General features: G+C 43.4%; 1 long non-coding RNA gene across 1 annotated transcript; it reads right to left on the bottom strand.

The window, feature by feature from the left end:
- Window positions 1-590: 590 nt before the first annotated feature.
- LOC138300607 (uncharacterized) lies at window positions 591-24,877 on the bottom strand. The gene is made up of 3 exons (XR_011204968.1): window positions 24,389-24,877; window positions 3,637-4,018; window positions 591-2,912 (listed from the first exon to the last, which is right to left on the bottom strand). It is a non-coding gene; the product is annotated as an uncharacterized lncRNA (long non-coding RNA).
- Window positions 24,878-25,123: the final 246 nt, after the last annotated feature.

Below are 25,123 nucleotides of genomic sequence, written 5' to 3'. Positions count from 1 at the left end.
TGGGCAAATCACACACTGCCAATCACTATGCTGTGCAAGCTGTCATTCCCCAGCTGTGTCTCTGCTGCAGTCGATGAGTACCGCCCGGTCAGCTTTCGTCTGACCCCTCTGCATCCTGAGGGCAAAGGTCACCTATACGATCGTGGCAGCCCTCCCCTCCTGAACACGAGTGTGTCTCGTTGGATTTCAGTCTTGTCAATCATTTCCGACAAAAAAACCTCACTGGAATATTTCTGTTTGTATTTATTGGGCGCCATTTCAACAGCGTTACACATAACAACAATATACCGTTACATGAAGCAATTTTTAGAATGAGTGAATGCAACAGCCCAAATATTTCCTGAAAATGCATAAGGATGCCCTAGATTTATCTACATTGTATACTCTGTAAACAATGTAGAACAGAGCTCGAAAACATGTAGAGTCTCCAGGAGAGTAAAAGCAAGTACTAAAAATAAGAAATGCGTCACAGGATAAAATTATCTATGTAAATAAGACAATGTTATTCTTCCTCTCCAGCACCCCAGCGGCAGTCCCCAGTTGTTTTTAATGCTCAATTTCACACTTTGGCAATGAGAAAAGCAAAATGGTTCAACAACTATTTCTTTATTTTTGCCTCCATGTGCAGTGCGATTTGTGACCTGTCTGTGGTCTACTGTGGCGCGCAAAGTGCTAGTTACCATAGTAAAAATAAATGTTCAAAACATTCAAGACAGAACCTGACATTAAACACTATCTCTCGTGATGCATAAGAAACTTGCCACTGTCACAAAGACCATTCCATTCCCACATTGACCCTTATCTCCCCTTTCTCTGCCCCCTGCTTCTGTTCGTCTACATTACTTTGAGGAGGTCCAGGGTGAAATAAAGCACGAAAAAGATAACCAACGTAATAAGGCAGATCCATTTCACTAGGAATTTTCTACGAGTTTTCACGTCTTACTCCTGTCTTAGATGTGAGGCACTCCCTAATATTAGTGGCAAGTTCCAAATAATTTTCTGACTGTATTTCTTTCTTACTTTCTTCAGGGGTGTGTTTTCCCCTGATTCGCTCGCTGAAGAAGATGCTAGAGTTTGTTCCACATCAATTTTGGAAAATTATAGCACATGTAGCAATCACTTCCAGACTTGGTTATGCAAAAGACTTGTTTATGTGCTTACCTGGCTATCTGACTGAGCATTTGCACGTTTTCTAAAAGTTTTCTAAAATGCTCCTACTAGGGTGATTCTGGGGGTTCCTAGTCGCTACTCAATAATTGAGCAGCTCAAAGAACTATGTTGGCTCCCTATCAAGAAACACATTACTTTTAAAGCTTTGGTTTTTTCATTTGGTTCCTTTCATAAAGTGGCTCCCAGATACCTATGTAGGAGGCTCTGACCTTATATGTTCTCTCGCTTTCTAAGATCAAAGGAAGCCCTTCTAGTTTAAATTCTCTAGGTTTTATCTCAATAATAGGGGTGGCCGCTCCTTCACTTATCTGACAACCAAGGCTTGGAATAAACTGACTTCCTTCCTTCACCAGATTTCTAATGAAAATCAGTCCAGGAAACAACTAAAGACTATGGGCCAGATGTAGGAAGCAAACGAATTGCGAGTCAGAAATAGCGACTCCTTGCAAATCGTTATTTCCGATTCGCAAAACGGTATGCAGGCAAAAATCGCAAAACCAAATTGCGATTCAGTGCGGAGTCGGACTGCAATTTGCGTTCTTGCAATTTGCAAAATCGCTATTTGCGAGGTCGCAAATTGCACAAGGGTGTGGTCCAGAGTTGCAAATTGCGACTGGCTCGCAAATTGCACGCAGGTGCAAATAAAATAGGTGGAAACACACTTCCTGGTTCTGAGTGATGACATCAGAACCAGGAAGTACCCCCATGGAACAGGGAGGAGCCTATCCAGCATAAACAGCAGAGGCCCACCCAGCTGAGAGGAGCAACTACAGCCATGTCAGATCAGGACAAGGAGACACCCACTGCTGGGAGGAAGAGGAAACTTAAGTTTTCTGAAAAGGAGCTGGAGGTCCTAAGTGAGGAGTGCTGCATGCACCATGATGTCTTGTTTGGCAAGGCATCAATGAGTGTCCCTGACACCCAAAAGAAGAAAATCTGGCAGGACATCCTTAGTAAGATCAATGCGATCAGAGTCAGCCATCGCACCATTGATGAGGTCCGCAAAAGGTGGTACGACCTCCGGTCCAGGACCAAGGAAAGGGTGGCAGAACGGATGAGGGAGATGCACGGAACTGGAGGAGGACCATCAACAGTACCACCTCCTACAGCCATAGAGAGCATGGCAGAGACCACTCCGGAGCCGGAGGCTGTGATAGGAATTGGAGACCTGGACAGTTCTGCACCGGGAACATCCAAAAGTAAGTACCAAAATCACTTATTTACACCACTCAGTGTACCATGGACACAACCACAGAACACAAAAGCATGCATCCTCCAGATATGCTCCATTCACATATTGCAACCTACAGAGCAATGCATTATGGGCAATTTAGTACAGTAGTCCAACTTTAGAGAAATATTTATTCTGATACACCAAGCATATGTGGGGCACTGACAGTGTATCCCTTGTGTCCCATGGGTCTCCCACAAGGACCCACCAACAACCCTACTGTGCAGGGAGAAGAATCTGCCACCAACACAGCAGACGAGGCAGCCAGTGTAACTGCAGGGGAGTGCATGACTACACCACTAGTCCAACATGCACGAGAGACCACCGACGAGACAGATATTGATCTTGAGGCAGGCAACATGACACTGGGGCCCTGATGAGTGGTAGTCGGCCACATAGGTCAGCTGGGTCTGGGCGGAGACGGCAACATCCAAGACAGTCAGCCAGTGAGGAGGATGTCACCAGTGAACAATTTCTAAGACTGGAGGCATCCTTACTGAGAAGTCACCGGCTGCAAAATAAACACAAGCGGGTTATGAATAGGAACCTGCACAGACTGCAACAGACCCTCTCCCAGAGTTTTGCCAACGTGGACAACCAATTCACTGCCATGAACAACAACATGGCAAACCTCACAAGCTCGATCAATGACTTGGTCAGGGAAATGGTGGCAGATAGGGCCCATGCAAGGTGCAGAGAGCACAACACTGTTGCCCGTTTGGACCGACTGAGTCAATCAATTGGGCGCCTTACAACCACAACTACCTGCCTGTCAAGGTGCACCGTAAAGCTGCAGGTAGAACTTGGCCATTTTGCTGGTGATGTGGCAAGGGGACTAGGGCGCATCAGCCATGCCGTGGACCTAATAGGGGCCACCCAGGCAGCACGGGGCATTGCCGATACCCCTCAGGATAGTGAGCACATCTCCAGCGTCAGCAGTGTATCTGCCTCAGATGCACGCATCCTGCGGAGTAGCAGTGCCCGCCAAGGATCAGGGGACCAACCACGATTGGGCCATGGTGGCCGTAGTCGCAGGAGGGTGTAAGCTACCTATTCTGTGTTTTGACTGAGGCACATGATGTTAATGTGTCAAACATTACATTTTGCTTTTTTCGTGCAGTTGAGATGACAAAATTTAATCATTACATTCCTGACATTAAAGGGATTATTTGTTGTATTACACACTTTGCTATGTGTGTCTTACATTTGTGAGTGTTGTCACGCTTGCCACATACCTGCCAAAGTAGAAAGTAAAAATGTGGTCCCATCTCTGTCTGCCCTCCATTGCGATGCTACCATCCCCAGGCTGTCGGTGTGGTAACTCTTGCTCCTCATCCTCCGAATCTGTGTCGTTGAGGGTGAGATATAGCCCACGTCTGGTGGCAACGTTGTGGAGGATGGCACATGTTGCAACGATCTTGCATGCAGTTTTGGGGGCATACTGGAGTGCCCCTCCACTATTGTGCAGGCATCGGAAACATGACTTCAACAAGCTGAAGGTCCTCTCAATGACAGCTCTGGTCCGCCGATGTCCTATGTTGTATCGCCACTCATTCTGATTGCCAGGTGTTAGGTATGGGGTGAGTATCCATGGTCTCAGAGCATATGCACTGTCACCTGTGTGACAAAAGAGCCAAAATTAGCAGGGCATCACAGTGTTACGCAGTGACATGTATTTAAGGCATCAGAGTGTACTAGACAGTACCTAAGAAATATCCTTCGCCAAACTCCCCACGTTCTAGGCGTTGGTGTATCCCACTGTGCCTGAATATGTATGCATCATGTGTTCTCCCTGCATATTTTTCCACAACGTCAATAATGACATTATGGGCATCACATACCACCTGGATGTTTAGTGAGTGGGCACATTTCCTATTGCGGAACACATATTCCAGATTTGACGCTAGTCCAGCAATGTTAAGGGGTCCCCATAGACAACAGCACAGCATCACCTTTAACACCTGCCCTGAGCAGGCGTTGAAAACATGATGCTATGCTGGTGCAGCCTGGTGCAGAGAAATCTTGTAGATTTCACTGCGCCATTTCTTCAAGGCTTTTATCAGCTAAACTCCTACCTTGCATACATTATACCTGGCACAGGTATAATGTGGTGCAAGGCTTTACAACCTGGAGCAATGCTGACATTACGCTAGTTTGTAAATAAGGCGCGGGGGACTATTTTGCGCAACCTTAGCATAAAATGAATGACGCTAAGGCAGCACAAAATCCTTGTAAATGCAGCCCTAACTTTTATCATTTTAGCCTACAGTTTTCTAAAGGATCTTTGCAACATGTGCCACTTAGCAATAGTAACAGGATACAAACATGTGCAGAGGGGTTTGTTTGCACATTTGGACCTTCGGGCAGTGCTTATCTGAAATAGTCCAGATCATTCTAAAGTCTGTCACTATGTAAGAAATACGTACGCGTAAAAATGAAAAACTGGTCTTTCAGCACAAAATCTTTTTTTTCATTCAGAATATTAGCTTTTCTTCTCATGATCTGAGTTTATTTTTCTAAAATAAAAAATTGTATGTAACAGTGAGCATGTATTTTCACAAACTGATAGACTGTCGTTTGTGGCCAAAATGACTGAATTCTCGGATATAAGACTGATGTTTTACTGATAATCACTTACTGTTTGAGACCCTAACTGTTCGACTGGTGTAACCTGCTGCTATGTGAATGTGTAATGGTTCAGTGATAAGAGTAATATAACTGTTTTAAGAGCTTCGAAATTGTGCCTAGCTCTACGGTCTACAACCTGAGATTGTGAGACTGTGCACGTTTTACTACCCTTTCCCGTTTCCAATTAAATGTTCAGTCCCTACATATGCCTGAGCATCTACTTGTAAGAGGCTGGATTGAAAAATGAAAATAAACCAATTATAGAAGTATGAAGATGCTATGAAAAACAAAACGACTGTCCACACGAAACTGAATTATGTGAACGGTCTATATCATTCCGTTAGAAGGATGGGGTCAAATGGGCATTATTCTCGAGGCCCTGCGCTTTTTTCAGAGCCTTGGCTTGTGTTGTAAAATATTTATAGATTTTGAAGCAAACCTGTTCTATTTTTGACTGGCAGCGAACATGGCTTAACCCACTAGATGGTGCAAGGTACTGACATGTGGCCCAATCTTTACAACTTTTTCTGATGCTTCGCAAAAACAGAGATGACTGGTAAGTTTCACCTATGGAGTTTTTGGCATTTTTTGCACAAAATGTTCTTAGGGCAGATGAGCCCCATCCTTACGGAAAAAGACTAGGCTTTCTGGGCACACCAGGATAGCATGGGACTATTTCATGAATGTTTCTTCATAGACAGTGTCCTTCTAGTGAATGTTTGTGACATTTATGCAGTAAAATTCTCGATTTGACCCAAAAAAAATTCAAAAACGTAGCAGGGGAAGAACTCCTGCAAACCAACCTGTCGGTAGTTGGAAACGCTCAGTGGAATTTGGACTGGTGCTAATACTTATCACGGTCAAAAATAACTAGTATGCACTCACCATAGGTTACAAGCAGCGCACACATTAAGCTTCGAAGTTGTTTTCTAAAGATTATTCAAAGGTGATGATACACGGAGACACACATATGGACACACACACACCTAAATATATCTTTGGAGTAAGAGCATCTACCATCATTCGGGGTGCACAATCAGCTATCAAATAAATGCACTCAAGTATGAAAAACACATTAGCATCACTTCGAAATGCTGATCCTCCTACACCCCTAAACACTTTGCAGCATGAGGCCCGCCATGAAGCAGTTATTCTTTAAAATGATGAGAGCTGCCACTGACTTAGGCCTAGCTGAAGCTCAGTACTGTACTGTGGCTGCAGGTAAAATCCCAGTAACTGACTGCAGGTTATATAATTTTTAGGTCTGGATGTTGACCGTACATAGAACTTCGTGATGGACTATTTTACAATTATACCCCTCTCTATCAGCGCCTCTCTACTCCCTTCTTCTAGCCCCGGTTCACTGTCGCTCGGCCACTGACCTCTAGAAGACCGACCAATAAATATGCCGCTAGTACAGTACAAATAACATCTAATGCTATAGACACCACCTGACGCTGCCGTACAGTTTCCATGATGCAACGGAATCCAAGTAGAATTTCCTACATAGCTCTTCAGTTCAAGTATTATAGTAAACCGGCCCAATAGTATTTCCATATGAATAAATCCAAGGCACCTAATATAGATGGAGATTTCCGCCACTAAACACCTTCTATTTCATAGACTGCCTCCAATTTCAGAGCATTCCCCTGCGTCAGAATAGATTGATTTGTCGGAGTGTTCCCCCAATAATGACTGGAAAGTAGCCCTTCGGCGACAGTAAACAGCGGAGAAGAGCGTTGAAGCCAAATACCTCTCGTTTATTGTGAAACAAACTTCTGCGCACCACTGATTATCCAGTAAATGCAATCGATGCACGTGCGTGGAGCTGAGCCCAAAGGCCCGCGGCACGGAGGTTGTTAGCGCCGCCACAAATGGGTTCAGACAGCTTAGGCAGCAGCTCCCGGTCGAGCCCGAGTCATGCTGACTCAGAGCTAGAGACGGAGCTCGGCTGCCGGCCCCGCCGCCAGGTTGTCATAGCAACGGCGGGCCTGCACTGGCACCACCGGCGTCCCCGTGCCCACCCCCACGGCGCCATCATCCTCCGAGCTTGATGGCAGTTGTCAGATGCGCTCTGACAGGCGCTGCGTGCTAGGCAGAGTGAAAAGCGGTAATCCATTGCAACCGTTCACCGTTCGTAAGTACACGCTAGGGTTCTCGTCCTACTCGTGCCATGAATACCGGATTCAAGACGCTGTGGAGAAGCTGAATCGCGTGCACGGGAAATTATTCAAGTTTCAGGCTGCTGTGATCTCCTGCTTAAGAATACTAACGAGCGTATTAAGAGGATAGGAGGGGGAAGCTAGTGTGTGTAAACCGATCTTGACGTTAGTGAAAGAAACGTTTTCGTCGTAGTTGCATACTGACACATCATTAGGTGCCACATGTACCTCGAAATCCATTTGCAATTTCCTCATTGCGAATCTTTGCGATTCACAATTAGGAAATCTCAAACGGAGATGTACCAATGTGTCTCAGACACATTTAAAGATTCCCAGTGGGTGGCAAACGGACCTACCTTATCAATATTCATGAGTTAGCAATCTGCAACCCATTGCAAATTGCTAAAAACACAGGGATGGTGTTCTGCTGGGGACAGCACACCACCATATCTTTCATTGCTTTTTAAATAAAGCATTTTTGGTGGGAATGCAGCTCGCTTTCCTTAAAGGAAAACAGGTTGTGTTTCAAAAAGAAAACTGAAAAGTTTTCTTTTCATTTTTTAAGAGTAGGCAGCTGTCCGTGGGACCACTCCCTGCTCTTAAAAAATGTTTGCACCCACATTCACAAAGGGGAAGGGATCCCTTGAGGAACCCTTTTCATTTGCAAATTTTTTACCACCAACTTGGAGTTGGTGGTAAACTGCAAATGTTTTGCAACGGCATTCCAGTCGTAAAACATTCGTACCTCCCCCTATGAGTAGTTATTAGAAAGGGACACCCTTAACTTGCCCTTTCCTAATACCGAATCACAAGCCTATTTTGCAATTTGGTAAAAGATTACCAAATCACAAAACAGCTTTTGTACATCCCCAAAAGTTTTTTTGTGGTCACAAACAGCCCAACTCTGCGCATCAGACTGTTTGCGACTACAAAAAAACCTTCATAAATCTGGCCTTATAATTACTGAAAAGATGTGTGGACAGGGACAAAGTTATCGGTGGTGCAGCATGCGCACGGGCACTGGCGCCTGAGTGTCTGAGAGGCCCACTGCGCCCTACTACACCTAATTGTTTTATTTACAAAACTGCCAAATCAGTGAGTGGGGAATTCACTTTCCTTAAGTGCATTAGGGATCAAGGGCCAGATGTACAAATTCAAGGAATAGTGATTTTCAAACATCAATTTGATCAGAATTGCTATTTGGAAATTGCTATTCCTTTTTTATGAAACATTTTGTTTCATACTTACGATTCCTAGTAGGTCGCAATTCGACCAACTGCATGAATATTAATGAGGTAGGTTGCAATTTACGACCCATTAGGAATCACAGCCATCACAGGGATGGTGGCCTGATGAGGTCAGCTGACTACTGTGTCTGTGATTGCTTTTAAATAAAGCAGACATTTTTTTTAACACAGCCTGTTTTCCACAAAGGAAAACGGGATGTTTTTAAAACGAAAACAATGAAACTGAAGTTAAATTTTTTAACAGTAGGTAGTGGTCCTTGGGACCTCTGCCTGATCTTTGTAGGAGGCTGGCCTAGCTTATAGTGGGTACCTGATGATACTTACACCTTGTGCCAGGTCCAGTTATCCCTTATTAGTAGATTAGTAGTGTTCTAGCAGCTTAGGCTGATAGAGGTAGCTATAGCAGAGCAGCTTAGGCTGAACTAAGAGACATGCAAAGCTCCTACTATACCACTTATATCATATAGCACTATATCACAAGAATCACAATACTCAAAGTTACTAAAAATAAAGGTACTTTATTTTAGTGACAATGTGCCAAAAATATCTCAGAGGATATACTCCCTTAGGAGGTAAGTAAAATACACAAAATATACACACAGAACAAAATCAGGGAAGTAAACAGTTAGAAAAGTAGTGCACACACTGTAGAATACAATAGGATGCAATAGGCCTAGGGGCAACATAAACCATATACTAAGAAAGTGGAATGCGAACCACTTAGGGACCTCTGGCCTAGTGTAGTGTGTAGAGGGTCCCTGGGAGTGTAAGAAAACACTAAGGGTGTCCAAGATACCTACCCCAAGACCCAGAAAAGTAGGAGTAAAGTGACCCTACTTCCCCAGAAACACTCTAAAGTCGTGATAGGAGATTCTGCAAAGACCACAACAGGCTGCAAAGCACTGAAGATGGATTCCTGGACCTGAAGACCTGTAAAGGAAGGGGACCAAGTCTAAGAGTCATGAAAGTGTCCAGGGGGGCAGGAGCCCACTATACTCCAGATGAAGGTGCAAAATGGCTGCCTCTGGATGAAAGAAGCTGAAGATTCTGCAACAACGGAAGGTGCCAGGAACTTTTCCTTTGCACAGAATATGTCCCACGAAGTGCTGGAGGATTCAGAGTTGTTTCTTTGGAGAAAGACCGCAAACCAGCCTTGCTAGCTGCAAAGGTTGCAGCTGAAAAAAAAGGGTGCTGCCCGGGCCCAGTAAGGACCAGAAGGTCGCCACTTGGAAGAGGAGACAAAGCGGGCCCTCAGCAACACAGAGAGCCCATGCACAAGAAGGCAGCACTGCAGAAGTGCTTGAACACGGGTTCAAGAAAACTGAGCACGGCGGTCGTCTCAACACTACAAAAGAGGGTCCCACAAAGCCGGTGGTCAACTCAGCGAGTTGAGCAAAGCAGGACGGAGTGCTGGGGACCTGGGCTGTGCTGTGCAAGAAGGATTCTTTGCAAAAGTGCACAGAAGCCCTAGCAGCTGCAGTTCATGCAGTACACAGGATTACTGTTTGGAGAGGGGAGGCAAGTACTTACCTCCCCGAAATGTGGATAGTTGGACCACTAGACAGTCTGGGTCACTTGGGTCTACCACCTGTGTTCCAGGGGCCACGCTCGTCAGGATGAGAGGGGTCCCAGAGTACCGGTGATGCTGAAGTTTGGTGCCTGCTGGAGCAGGGGGAAGATTCAGTTGACCCACAGGAGATTTCTTCTTGGCTTCCAGTGCAGGGTGAAGGCAGACAGCCCCCAGAGCATGCACCACCAGGAAACAGACAAGAAAGCCGTCAGGATTAGGTGTTACAATGTCGCTGGCAGTCTTCTTGCTACTTTGTTGCAGTTTTGCAGGCGTCCTGGAGCAGTCAGCGGTCGATCCTTGGTAGAAGTTGAAGAGGGAGATGCAGAGGAACTCTGGTGAATTCTTGCAAATTGTTATCTGAGGAAAAGCCCACAGGAGAGACACTAAATAGCCTTCATAGGAGGATTGGCCACCTAGTGAGGTAAGCACCTATCAGGAGGGGTCTCTGACATCACCTGCTGGCACTGGCCACTCAGAGGCCTCCATTGTGCCAGCACACCTCTGGATTCAAGATGGCAGAGATCTGGGACACACTGGAGGAGCCTTGGGCACCACCCTTGGGGTGGTGATGGACAGGGGAGTGGTCACTCCCCTTTCCTTTGTCCCGTTTTGCGCCAGAGCAGGGGCTGGGGATTCCCTGAACCGGTGTAGACTGGCTTATACAAGGAGGGCACCATCTGTACACTTCAAAGCATTTCCAGAGGCTGGGAGAGGCTACTCCTCCCCAGCCCTTCACACCTATTTCCAAAGGGAGAGGGTGTAACACACTCTCTCAGAGGAAATTCTTTGCTTTGCCTTCCTGGGACTGGGCTGCCCAGACCCCAGGAGGGTAGAACCCTGTCTGTGGGCTGGCAACAGCAGTAGCTGCAGAGAAAACCCCAGAGAGCTGGTTTGTCAGTACCCGGGGTCCACAGTGGAGCCCCTGGGATGCATGGGATTGGCACCCAAATACCAGATTTGGCATGGAGGGACAATTCCATGATCTTAGACATGTTACATGGCCATATTCGGAGTTGCCATTGTGAAGGTACATATATGTATTGACCTATATGTAGTGCACACGTGTAATGGTGTTCCCACACTCACAAAGTCTGGGGAAATCACCCTGAACTATGTGGGGGCACCTTTGCTAGTGCCAGGGTGCCCTCACACTCAGTAACTTTGCATCTAACCTTCTCTAAGTGAGGGTTAGACATGTAGGTGACTTATAAGTTACTTAAGTGCAGTGTAAAATGGCTGTGAAATAACGTGGACGTTATTTCACTCAGGCTGCAGTGGCAGTCCTGTGTAAGATTTGTCTGAGCTCCCTATGGGTGGCAAAAGAAATGCTGCAGCCCATAGGGATCTCCTGGAACCCCAATACCCTGGGTACCTAGGTACCATATGCTAGGGAATTATATGGGTGTGCCAGTATGCCAATGTGAATTGGTAAATTTAGTCACTAGCCTGTTAGTGATAAATTTGGAAAGCAGAGAGAGCATAACCACTGAGGTTCTGGTTATCATAGCCTCAGTGAGACAGTTAGGCATCACACAGAGAACACATACAGGGCACATACTTATGAGCACTGGGGCCCTGCCTGGCAGGGTCCCTGTGACACATAGACTAAAACAACATACATACAGTGAAATATGGGGGTAACATGCCAGGCAAGATGGTACTTTCCTACGCTGTCACAAAGACCATTCCATTCCCACATTGACTCTTATCTCCCCTTTCTTTGCCCCCTGCTTCTGTTCTTCTACATTACTTTGAGGAGGTCCAGGGTGAAATAAAGCATGAAAAAGATAACCAACAAATGTTTTTTCAACATTCATAAAGCGAAAAGTGTCCCCTGGGGACCCCTTCCAATTTGTGAATGCATTGCCACCAACTTTGAAGGTTTTGCAACTGCATTTTGGTCACAAAACTTTGATACATAACACTGGAAATCGCTATTTGGAAGGGACGCCCTAATCACCCCCTTCAAAATAACCATTTTTACACCCAAACTGTGATTCTGGAGAATTTAAGTTTGGGCGTTTGTTTATTTGGAAAAGCAGTTTTGCTGTCGCTAACGTCCCAATTTTGGAAATTGGGCCATTTGCGACTGCAAAAATGCTTCACACATATGGCCATGGCTCCATGCCTCCATTGCTACGCCACTGCTTGTGGACGCCTATTTTGAGAGCAGCTAGGGAAACACATGAACCTTAACTAATGCTCCTTTCTACGTCATAGAATGAGTATAAGTGTGGACATCCTGCAAACTATTTTTTTAACCAAAATGCAAGGCTGGATAATGACTACTAGCTCTTTTATGCTCACTTAATACCAGTTTTACTACTTCCGTGAGCATTACAAAGTTTACCAATATTCAGTTCAATAGCCTCAGAATGAGGAAATGATGAGTGGCTCTCCCAGAATATGAGCTCCTACTGGTGTAAGTCACATACAGCTGTCAGCAGCACTCAGCCATCTTCCAGGGATATATGAGTCCATGCAAAGGACATAAGAGTTTCTCCTTTCAAATGCATTGTCCCTGAAACCTGAGGTATAATGAGAATTTTCCCTTATTAGCAACAGTTGGTACAGGAGACGGTTAGCATGATACAGGCCAGTGATCACATGGATGTGGTGCTCCTGTCCCATGCTGAACTACAGACGATACCAGCTCTTTCCAGCATGCTGGCATGAATGTCTTCCACTAAGTCTTCAGGTCCTTGATCAATTACTGTGTTCAAATAAGAAATAAAGACGCATTCTTTACCAGCTGGGTACTAGGCACCTCTTTTAGGAGCTGTGGTTTTGACTGCACAAATGTCAATAAGAACTGTTGCTTACAATACACATAAAGAGGGCTTTGGGTCTGTCTCTTTCAATTATTGGCTAACTTCAACTTGCTTCTTTCAGCCATTAGTTTGAGACTGTTAGTCATGCCATGGCTCAGTCAATTTGAGTATTCATTGTTCGGCTATTGTTCTTGGCTGCCTAGCTTTATCCTTCTGTTTGAGTACTTGCATAGAACTGCTTGAGGGACTACGTTAAAAATATCGCCTTCTCTGTCCGGTCCTGTTGGCTCTCTATTAAGTGTCTCATCCTGCTCCTCCTCTTTGTTACAAGTAATTAAAAAAAACTACTGTTCTGAATGTGAAATGTACACTTGCATTGATACACAGCTATTTACAATTATTCAGTCTTCCTCTTTTGATCTGCATGTAACATCTTTGATTTTGGTTAATACACTATTGATAATTTCATGTACCTGGTACAAGCAATTTTACAACATATTCAAGAAAAGAGCGAGTATAATGACATTAAGAATTTGAATTTTAAATTCCCTTCTCATTTCCACCGCTCACCATCCAGATTGTATCACCCCATGAGATAAGGAGAATCACAAGTTAAAGTCACAAAAATGAGGACTAACCCTCTGGATCTAGAACTACCAGATCCTTCAGGCACAGGTGAAAGACATGCCCACCTCAAGGAATAATCACAACTCTTGCTCTGATGATCCCTTAAAGTCATTAAATTAATCTGCATGTACCCCCTTGTAGCTTTGGTGTAGAGCAGACAGGCTTAGATTAGGGCACTGTGTAAAATATTTATGTTGTACCAAAACGGTATTAAAGTCAAAATACCAAACTATAAAAATCCTGAACCAAATTAAAAAGTACAGAAACATTTAATGAACAAGATGATACCAAAAATGAAACAAATACAATAAGGGAAAACAAATATATGATATGTTGAAGAAATAATCAGAGCGCCAAAATGAGTAAAACACCAGTGGGACACAATGGTCGCAGAAGACCAGAACCTCAGGAGTGCACCAAGAGAACATCAGAGTGCCAGGCAAAGGCCACCAGTAAAGTCCAGTCCAAGTTCCAGTTGCCACTGGGCAGAGGGTAATTGTAGGGAAGGACTATTGCACCTTTTTGTGTCCCTGTAGCCACAAATGAGGTTGATCAACAGACCCTTGGAATCCCCTTTGCCCTGGTAAATGGGGGCACATGACCAGTCTTCAGTGCTCCTCACAGGGCAAAGACTACTGGTCCAGTCCTCTTCTCTTCTTCTGCAGGTGCAGAAACTATAGCCATTAAAGGTCAAAAGTTATAGATCAAAGTGTACAGCCTGTACTTTGGTTTTCCAAGTCCCAGTTACAGCTTGACCAGAGCTAATGTTGTTTTGGGACTAGTCACTGGGGAACATGCCATTTTCAATGTCACATATTCCGCTCTTAAACATTATGGGCCACATGTACTATCCCATGAATTTGCAACATCCTAATTGTGACCCTTTGGGACTCGCAGTTAGGAAGTCACAAACTTCCGTGTACAAAATTGTTTGTGATTCACAAATGGGTTGCAAGGGAACTGCATCATTAATATTCACGAGGTAGGTCGCAATTTGTGACCCCTTAAGAATGGCTGGCACTCAGACCACCACGTCTGTGACTGTTTTTTAAATAAAGTAGTTGTTTTTTGAAAATGCACCCCGTTTTCCTTCAAGGAAAACAGGATATGTTTAAAAAAAGAAGAAAAAGTTTAACTTCATTTTTTAAGAGTTGCTCTGAAAAACCTTTGCCGCCCCCATTCACAAAAGGGAAGGGGTACCACCAATTTGAAATTGGTAGGAAAACTGCACATTTTTGGTGACTGCATTCAAGTCACAAAACATTCACACATCCCACTGCGAGTTGCTATTAGGAAGGGAAGCCATTGACAGGCCCCTTCCTGATACCGAATTGCAAACCCTATTCTGCAAGTCGGTAGTAGGTTACCAACTCGCAAAATTGGGTTGGTACATGTGAGAAGGCCATTTAGCGGTCGCAAACGGCCAAATTGGCCGTTTGCGACCACTTAAGCCTTTTGCACATGTGGCCCTAAGCGCCCTACCCTATGGGCAGCAAAGTGAGCTCAGGGGTGACATATTTCACATTTAAAATTGTGTGTTCCTCCCTGTCAACAGGGTGATTTTGATAGTTGTTGGTGGCATGGTTCAAGCTGCTGCTGTCAGGCTACATGGGTTAGGCCTGCAGCCATTTTTCACTGCCACTGTAGAGGATGGCACAATATGTTCTGCAGTCCAAAATAGATATTTAACATTCCAGGCCATGGGTGTATATCCGCACCATATACTATAGCCTTACAAGTTGAATGTGTCTTAAGACAATTTAACCATATTTAACCAAAGTGACATCCAGGTACTTTACTCCTGGTTACCAGGGAAAGGTGAAGGTCAACAAAGAAATGTATCACCTGCTCTAAGCAAGTGGTAAATGTCTTTGGGGTTGGGGGTCAGGTGCGGGATGAAGGTGTGGGTGTTTGTGGCAGCGAGGGTTTCCAAGGTGCATATAGGCTGTAGGCTCTCTGGGTGAGTACTGCCCACTCACCATTTTGTTCCTGAGGGGATGGGAGGTGCCGTTACTGCACCTGCTTTTACAAATCCACACTAGGTAAGCAGATCTACACCAGGTAAAACTGGCTTTGTGTTTCCGGTCTGGGAAATTCCAGGCACAGAAGTACAGGGCCACTGGAGTTGCCCAGAGCGATATCCACCCCTGGGGAAACCATTTGAAGCAACATTACTCCAGGAAAACTTGTAATGTGGGGCAGAGTGGATTCTACTAGATACGTGTGACTCAAATTCCAGTCACTGTTAAGGAATAAATAATTTTTGGGTGCTTGATTTTTAAAGGACAACCGAACTTTGCAGTATTATTACCTCAATGTGGTAACTGTAAGGCCAAGGAATCCAAAAGAGACCCCTGGCCGCTGATCAATTTTATATCTCTAGAGTATTAGTTTCACTACTAACCTGAAGAGTCGGGATGCACTAAGCCTGGAGATTGTAAACAATAAAGAGGTTCTCAATTTTGGACAGCGTCAGTGGCTTGTTCCCCAAAGGTACCTGTTGACATTGATATCTTTGCCGTCTACCCATTAGTCATCCTGCAGACCCCCAGAGTTACCCATGGTGGAGAACTGTTTTAGGCTAACATAGGTTGTATGGTTCCTATGAAAGTTTTCGGGTGAACTGAATTATCAAAGAGTTGGCCAAACAGGTCGATGTAGTGTCGACCCAGGCCCTGTGACGAAACAAATATTTCCCAATATATCTTGGCTTGTTAGATCTGGAGATTTGAGACTACCACCATTCATCTCTGTTTTACTGTACTATAATGCTAAATGTTCATAAAGTTTAATTACTTTCAACGTAATAACCCTGATATTTTGTTTTGTCTGATTTATATTGCATTAAGCAGTTAGTGCTGATGCTCGAAAAGATGGCGAGCAAATTCTACTCAGGATGACGGGAAGTGATTTGTTTATGAAAATTATGTAACATTTGATCATGCTCAATGTACCAAGATTCTCCTTATAGAAGTAAGAGTGGCCAGAAAACCACCAAATATTCCAGTAAAAAGGGATGACAAGCAAAATTCAATCTGATTTTATCTCCTCATTCTTCCTTTGAATTATTTTGTATTTATTTGCATTTAAATAAAGCTGTAAACCCTTGGCTTCTCCTAGACCCCGTGCCATGGTAACAATTATGGTAATGCTTGTTCATGTATGAATGCAGATACCTCAAAGAGTTCAAAGTATGAGAAGGAAGGTAAACACAAAAGCATAATTAAAGACTAGAAACTATGGGTGATGAATAAAAAATAAATTAATTGTTCAAATGGTAGGGAGATAGGGATGTCAACAATCGGGAATGAGATCCAGAATGTGGATGGACAGAAGAATAGTGGAGATAACGTAATTGGTGCCCCAAATGAGTTGGTCATGGTTTCCCCTCCCCATGATTTCAAACCTTGAAGTCCTAACCTGGGTACCCATGAGTGCAAATCGGTTCCTCCACATTAATTAAAGGATGCTTAGAGGTTCAGCATCTCTGGCCCAGTATGACCATGGAACGACATGGATGTACTGGTTGATATTTTAGTGTTCTGCATGAATTATCAGCTCTACTGGAAATCATGCGGTCAGACAATGGCATCATGTGTTATTGATATTGTTAGTTGTAGATGGGGTACTGTTGATGAGGTAAGGGATGGATAGCGTCAGACTACAGGATCCTCCTAACACCAGGACAACAAATACATCCTTGTTGTGGCATCCTTCATTACTAGGTACCTCACAACAAATGCTTCAGGAGCTTCAGAAGCACAACTGTCCAGTCTTTCCCTGAGACAAATTCTTCAAAGTGGTCATCTTTGGTGGGAGAACCACCTTTCTACATGCATAGTTGAAGGAAATGCAGGCAAGTATTGGGTTAGCTACACATTCTCCATATTTTACTATCCTCACACCAGTGGAAGGTTAGAAGATTTTATTAAAAAGCTTGAAAACAAGATCTGTATTCTTGATTTGACCTTCATGAGGAAGTGGGGCATCCTCTTTCAATGCTTTTTTTCTTCCCTACACTGAAGTTCCACAGATTAGGTTGGGGTTTAGCTCATTGATGATGTTATAGAAGAAGTCTGTTTTGGGTTGACACATCTCGAAGAAGATGGTTTACCTAAGGAACAAAATACAAGTGAAACATCAGGCTGGCAATGAAGCTGATATAAGATCCAGAAGGATATTAGTTAAAACCAGATTGGCTAGTTGGCGCACATTATGGAGCTCAACAAACAGCTGAAGGCAAATGGGAGATATCCTACATTATTCTGATTGAGATGTCGGAAATAGGAAGTATTTAATTGGCACAGGGTCCCACAAGAGCCCCACGTTTTAACATGATTCAGCATAGGCCATGCTACTGTCACGCCTATATGGCTATATGCTTTTTAGCCTCAGACAAGTGTATTGAAGAAAGCAAACCTTTCTCTGATGATCTACGTCAAGGAGCAGAGATGGCTGTTGCAAAAGAGGGAATGCAACTTCACCGACAATGACAAATAAAGTGAATTCAAGGCCATGTTAAAGCCACTTTCCGGGCTGTTGTCCAGGTCTGCTACCACAATGTTGTTTTCATAATATTGTCTGACATATATATAGCGTCCCGAATATTGTTTACTAAAATATCCATTGAAGGTACTAACAGAAGATCTTCATTCACTGGTGCGAGAATTTTGAAAGCAATGCTTTTAGTGACTCATAGCTTTACTGCAGCTGACACTTTCGGTGCCACCTGACTAGCTGACACTGAAGTGATTAGAAACTCTTGGGAGTCTGTCTTGATTCAACCCAGAAAGATGTTGTGGGCAGTGAAAAGAGCACATATTTCTCCATAAATTTAAAAATGGTGCCTAACCTAAATAGTAACCCAGAAACCATCTTCAGTTGAGTGGTGAGTAGGCCAATTTCGCTCCAATATACTTTGTAAAGTCATTTTAGAAATGTGCGATAGTAAATATTTTTTTTAAGAAACATGGGTGAAATAAATGCAAAAACCTGTTTTTGTTATGTGTGGACCAAAGAGCCCAGCAAAATGATCTTTCAGTGGGAAAAGTCTCCCATAAACATAATGACTGAGAAAAAATTCTAGCACAAAAAAATTAAACCTTATTCTACAAGAACTGTAAGCCTCGGTCAAACTGTGGCAATATCCACTAAGTTGTGAACTTTGCACTGCTCTCCAGGTGTAAAGAAATGTCTGGATGCACTTCTTTGTTCTCCAGCAGAACTCTAAACTGTTGCCACGACAAAGGGACCCAAAAACTCACTGCAAAGTAAATATCCTCTCTTACCTCCCTTACTGCAACACTTCAGATGATAGTAAAATCACATTTGACTTTTCAGCATCTTTGTATTATCGTGAATGTGGTCCACTGCTCCTATGTAAAGTTCAGCAGGCTTTTGAAAGGTTTCTTTTGACTGTGGTTTTCAAGTATGTCCATGTAAGCAGGACTGAGTGCGCTCTTGTGTGTGACGAAATAGTGGACGAGATTCTGCCAGCAGAAAAAGTGGCCAAGCCACATCACCTTCCTTGTTCTTCCTCTTTCTTGTCTGAGTGAAAAGGATACATCCTCACATCCAAGCAGCCTCCCAGCAATGAAGGCTTGAGACTGTCCAGCAACACGTAGCCGAACCAGCTCAAACAGTATGCTTGGGTCAGAGCGAGCCTTTCCGGTCAGCAACAGAATAACAGTACTGAGGAGATTTGTACAACAACTCTGCAATACAGTTATATGTTAGAAAATCAAGGAAAAAATGCCAACCTACTTACTAAATTTTGACTACTGGAATATCATTTATAAAGGTAAGTATTGATTTACTATTCATATATCATAAAGGAACATATATGTGGATTTAAGAATAGTAAATGTAAACTAAGATATATGCTTAGCTCCAGGATACTTTGTTAGACGATATTTTGATCATAATATTTTGGCAGGACAATATTTAAATCTCATATTCTGGGAGAATATACTGGAATAAACATCTAGCTTTCCAGGAGTGCGAAGATTAAGCCAATCTCATGGCATGCATAAAAAGTTTCAATTCTGAACTGTAGTGTGATTCTCGATCAACTGTCTTAAATCAAATTCGAAGAGCAAAACTGAATTGGGCTTGAAGGACTTTCATGGAGTTTGTTGTTGCACACGACCTGGGCACTACATGACTCCTTAAGGCTGGCGTCAAGCCTAAAGTTCTGTTTATGAGTTTTTCTGTAGCCCAAGAGGACTGTCACTAGTCAGCCTGACAGCCACACACAGCACATCTGTTAGACCTGCATTGGCCCATCACCAAAACCATTCGAAAGCTCAATCAGCAACAACAAAGTGCAAGTGAGCTGGCCCTAGAAGCAGGAGATGATGACCTGCACCACAAAATGACAATTTAGGACTATAAGGACCCTCACCTGCTCCATCCCCAGACCCCAATGCCCTTCATTCTGTACAGTTTGAGAACTGACCCTCTTCAAACTAGGACCTGTGTTCTAGAGGAGTGTCCCTCTGCTACACCATACATCTCCTCCCTCAGTGCTGAGCTATGCAACGACTGAGCAAAAACTAGGACTCCATGCCTTAAATTCACACCTCATAACCATGGGCTGGGAAAGCCGGTTGATGAACTTTCACATTCTCAAGTGGGTGCTTCAGGGGCGGGACAGTTTACACATGGCTAATACCAAATTGTTTCTGAATGGACGTTTGAAAAGTGTACTCCTAAACCTATCAAGGAGACAGCCATGTTTCAGTGCACCACAGCTGCACTGGAATTGGTCTACAACAGACGGTTCCAAAGATAAACCGTTTTTGAATGTGGGTCAACTATGTCTAAATGAGCGCTGAGTGCTTTTCAGATACCACAAAGGCAATGCATATGTTTCCTAGACCAGTAAACCAAGAGGTATTGGTGTGTGAGAGGTACAAGGAAAAATGTGGGTATAGGATAAATTATAAAATAGATGGGTCGTTTTATATATATATACTTTTATTGTAATACAAAAAGTAACTAAGGTAGGAAATAACACTTTTTAATGCAGTATAATAAAGACCTCTCCCTGATTTACATATTGACTCTTTGGCTATTATGTAGTCTCTTTAAATGTTGGTATTTTATGTTTAAACGGTGAAGCCTTCCTCGTCGTGTCTCGTGCTCTGGCTAGTTGAGCCAAAACAGATCGACTGTCTCGTCGCATCTGGATGCAAATCTCCTGTCTTTACATATTGTGAGCCGTCCCCTGCATTACAAACCTCTACAATGCAGCGCCCAATTCTCGGCCTTACAAAAAACAATAGCAGGCTTTTCGTACAGATTCTTGTCTGGTCTGCACTACAAGCCGTTCCAGCTGCCTAACATGAGGGCGGAAAGGGAGGCGCGTCTGACGTAGCATTCCTGTGATCATGAGTCAGACCCCAAAATGTGTGGGGTGTGAATTAGTAACCGCGGTTCCGAGGCTCTTATGGTGGGCGAGACCTCACTATCGGGCACGCATCGTGCTTTTTGTGTGACCTGCACGTAGTAAACATTCTGTCATCTTATGACTGTGCGAGAGGAGATGAAGGAAATGAAGCGCAGATAGATGCTTTTATTCTCTTTGTTGGCCTATAGCTCTTATAAAAGAGACAGAACGCACACGTTCTCATTTAATCACTTGATCAAATTGCGTAGTCCTGCGCAAATCACATTTCTCCCTCTGCCTTAGTTCATTTTTTGGGTATCCGAATGTTCCATGTCAGCCTCGCACCATGTTGGTGGTACCCGCTTTCCTGATACTAGTTATTGTTTTGTGGTCCTTTAGATCGACCATTTTAATGTGCGAACAGTGATAACCTCCACAGTAAATTAGTTCGTCAAATGAAAGTCCAAGATTGGAAACACAGTGTCTGGGTAACTCAAAGTGACCAGCGCACCCCCGTCTCCTGTCCTGATCGCAATTGGGATGATTATTAGCAGGTTTACCAACAACAATAGTACATGAAAATATAAAAGAAAGAATTGTTTATTATTTTTTATCAATCTTTGGTGTATGCAGCGGGATAGCCTAGAGTGAGAACTATCATATTTCAATATCAAGTAGCTATGTCCACCCGGGGGAGCAAACGGGTAACCTAATCATTATTGAAGACTCCCCAATATTCAGGAACACCAAACTTTTACCATATAGGGTTCTCCCACTGGAAATAATTGGCCACACTCCCAGACCTCAATTTAGAAGAGTAGCAAAACCAAGTGACTGGGACCACACAATAATTGAGTTCTATGTCAGGGAAAAGTTAAAAGGTTTTATTACAAAACTAACAAGAAAGAAAAAATGCAATAAAGGCTCATTTTCAAAGTCATATAAAATAGTCATAAATCAGAAATCATTCTAAGTCTCAAATGAGCAGGGAAATCAGAAAAGGGTTGTACAGCATCCCCATTATAACAGGTACGTCTTTTTGCTTACCCTTAAATCCAGGAGTTTTTATACACAATTCTTGCATAACAAATTAGTTAAAACAGCTATTCATCATGGTATGATCATAAGTAACAATTGTTTAACAAATCAGAAATGTGCACATCATTACCTTAACACATAAGCACTATCCCATTTTAAGAAAGCATCCAGCATTTACTGTGCTACTGCCAGCCAAAGATGTACGAACATGAATCACTGCAACAATATTACTGCACACAAATTAGTAGGACTCATCTACACAGTGGAACTACAGTGGAAAAACCTTGGAGTGGAGACCTTGGAAAGTGGAGTGGTGAGAAAATGCACAGGGGGCAAGATGGGAGGGAGTGAAGATAAGAGTGAATGACAGAAATAGCAACCGTATTATTTAAGGTGGTGTTTTCACATAAATGTGGCATAACTAAATCATCAAATTAATAAACACATTTCCCTACACCATATTTAACTCTTTTCAACTGAAATCATATTAACTAATAATTTGCGTATTGGATCTGATACAACATTATTTCTAACTGGCTAAACTCACAGGGATGGTCCATTTAGATATCCTTATTCTTAGGCACCAAATAATCTTAAATAAAACAATGATAGTATAGAAACTATTTACACTCAATCAACACAAAGCTAGGCTCTCATAAATGATTTATTTCATCTGTACAAATTGGTTTACAGTTTCATAGATCTGATCCCTCCAGCAACCTTCCCAAAGTTAAAAGTATATATAAAATAAATGAAAATAGAGAGTCAAAATTTAAATCCAGTAGTTTCTATTTCACCATATGTGGAAACTGTAGCAGTTAATCTTCAGTGACTCCTCATCTTGCAGTTGTTATCCAACTTATTGACTATAATATCATAGTTTCAGCTTAATTATTTGATCCATCGTCGTCGGGATAACAGATACATATCCCAGTTGACAGATTTAGAAAGATTGGGAAAGAACTAATCACTGAAGACTAAACTGTTACATACAGTTTTCACAGATAGTGAAATAGCTTTTTTCATTTACTTCCATTTAGTTATAGTCTTTCATTCACTTATGTAACATCAGTCCATTCATTTATGTTTGATGTTATGAAGATCAATGTTTAACTGGGCTCGAGCCATGTGTTCATTAGGTGTGAATAATTTGTATAGCATAATTTTTTATTTACAATAACAATTATTATTACTCATTATTTTTATTGCACAAAAATAGAGGCTCGGACAAACACTGTCAAACATTTCAGAACTAAGGTTCCAGGCCTGCCCCAGCAAATCATCCCAAATGTGGCCCAGTGCCGTGGGCCAAAACGTGGACACATGGGGTTGTTTCAGAGCCAGACCGGAGAACCAAATTAGCCTTTGAAAAAATTTATAAACTGACCCCTCCCGTCATCTCCCTGTCCAATCTCTCACTTTCCTTCCATGCATTTTTTTCTCTCTCTCCTCTGTCAGTTCGTTCTCTTTGATCACTTTATCTCTAACTTCCCTCCCTCCACCCCCCTCTCTCTCTTGAAGACTACTCTTCCTGCTGCAATTTATCTTTGAGAACAGGAGACAGTGACAAATAAACCAGGAACGCCCCCAGCCCACAAAAACAACCTCCAGGTGCTCAATCCCTCGGGAAAATAACTGGGCCTGATCGGGCCTGGGTTGATTCTATGCACATTCAGTCTGTGCTGTACTTGGTAGCTTTCATGCAGCTGTGGGTAAGTGGGGTGTTCTCCGGTCCACTAAATGCCAGCACTTCAAGGACAATCAGTGACTCCTTTAGTTCGAGTTGTGACTTGGCAGGGAGTCAGTGTCTGAAGCGAAGATAGCAGAGCTGGTCGCTGTACTTCCTGTCAGAAGCCCACCTCGGGAAATCCAAGATATGCTCTGCATTTCTATACAATAGACACGAGATAAACGGAGACGTAATCATTTAATTTCTACAAGTTGTTTATGTATGGACCAACCGCCGGTCTATATGTCTAATCAGGCAAACAATGACCATTTATAAAGTGCAGAATACATGCGAATTGATTTTCGGAACTTAAGATGTGCGACGTCTAACTCACCTCAATAGTAGATATTTGCTCTACCTTAGAATATACAAATAATAAAGGGAAAATTGCCATACTGGCTGGTATGAAAAGACCATTGGGCTAAAAGCACTTTGCCCCTTCCCCGCAACCCACCAGTATAAACACACACACCCTCCTATCTCGCCACCTTATGCCATAGCCTGAACTGTAGCTTTGTGGGGGCCTATCATAGAGAAAAACAGGGTTGAAAATCGAGTCTATGTTGGCTCCTACAGCGCGCTCCATAAAAACACTTTTTTTCAAAAAGAGCTACCTTCAGCTTATCCTCCTAATGGAATATGTGCGCGTGAGAAGGTGGGGAGGTTCTGTTGTGATGTAAACGTGATCTAGAATGTGAGACGTTCACAGTTCCAGAGGCGACAGTTGCAAGTAGCCTCTGGGACGGTCGGACGCCAGGTTGTGTTGTTTACCAAATAAACTTGAAACGGACTTCTGCAGTGTTTATTCGGATCGTTCTTACTCACCACATTTTGGCGACGAGTTACCTTGATGTATACACAACCTGGCTGTTGGCTCTTGTTTCTCTTCACTGGCCGCACTGGAGTATTGTTGTGGCGTTCCTGGGGAGCTAAAAGGGCTGTGTTTATTCACAGCAAAGCTGAGCTTCTTGGAAGTTTCGACTCAGCTTCATTTTATGCGGCGTTGCGGAAAGAGGAAGCGTCTGTGCCGCTTTTGGGACTTGCTCTGCCAACCGTTCTGCTTCCAATTTGAACAGTGAGGAGTCACTCTAAGGCAGGTGCGTTCGCACTGCATCCGATTTAAACGGCAAAGAGTCGCTCTGAGGCAGGTGCGGCTCCCAAACGGCCTCAGAAGAATACGTGTGCCTTTCAAGCATGTACGCGCCAAACGCATGTTGTGCAAAACCCCTGGAGGTGAAGGGGCCTTCCCGCAGTTCGTCTTGGCACACGCATGCGCTCAGGTGTTCCTCGCGCTCGGGTACTCCTAGCACATGTGCTCATGCGCACCAGCTACCGGCTCTCCATTGGGTTTTCCAGACATCGCGTTGTGTCATATTCGGCATTCCCTAGCGGAATGAAAGACTAGACCGCTTGTGTAAAGAAAAGCAGACATCTTTGAAAATTGCGGTACACTTCCTGATTGGGAGGGTAGGAATTTGAAATTTTTTAGATCTTGGTGGTGTTTTAAAAAAAAAAGGAGAAAGAGAAGAATTTATTCCTTTTAAGTTTTTCTCTTCTGTT

Source organism: Pleurodeles waltl, chromosome 6 (assembly GCF_031143425.1).
Source record: "Pleurodeles waltl isolate 20211129_DDA chromosome 6, aPleWal1.hap1.20221129, whole genome shotgun sequence".
In the NCBI taxonomy this organism is placed as follows: Eukaryota; Metazoa; Chordata; class Amphibia; order Caudata; family Salamandridae; genus Pleurodeles; species Pleurodeles waltl.
Note: the sequence above shows the minus strand (reverse complement) of the source record. Positions and strands in the feature narration are given on the sequence as shown.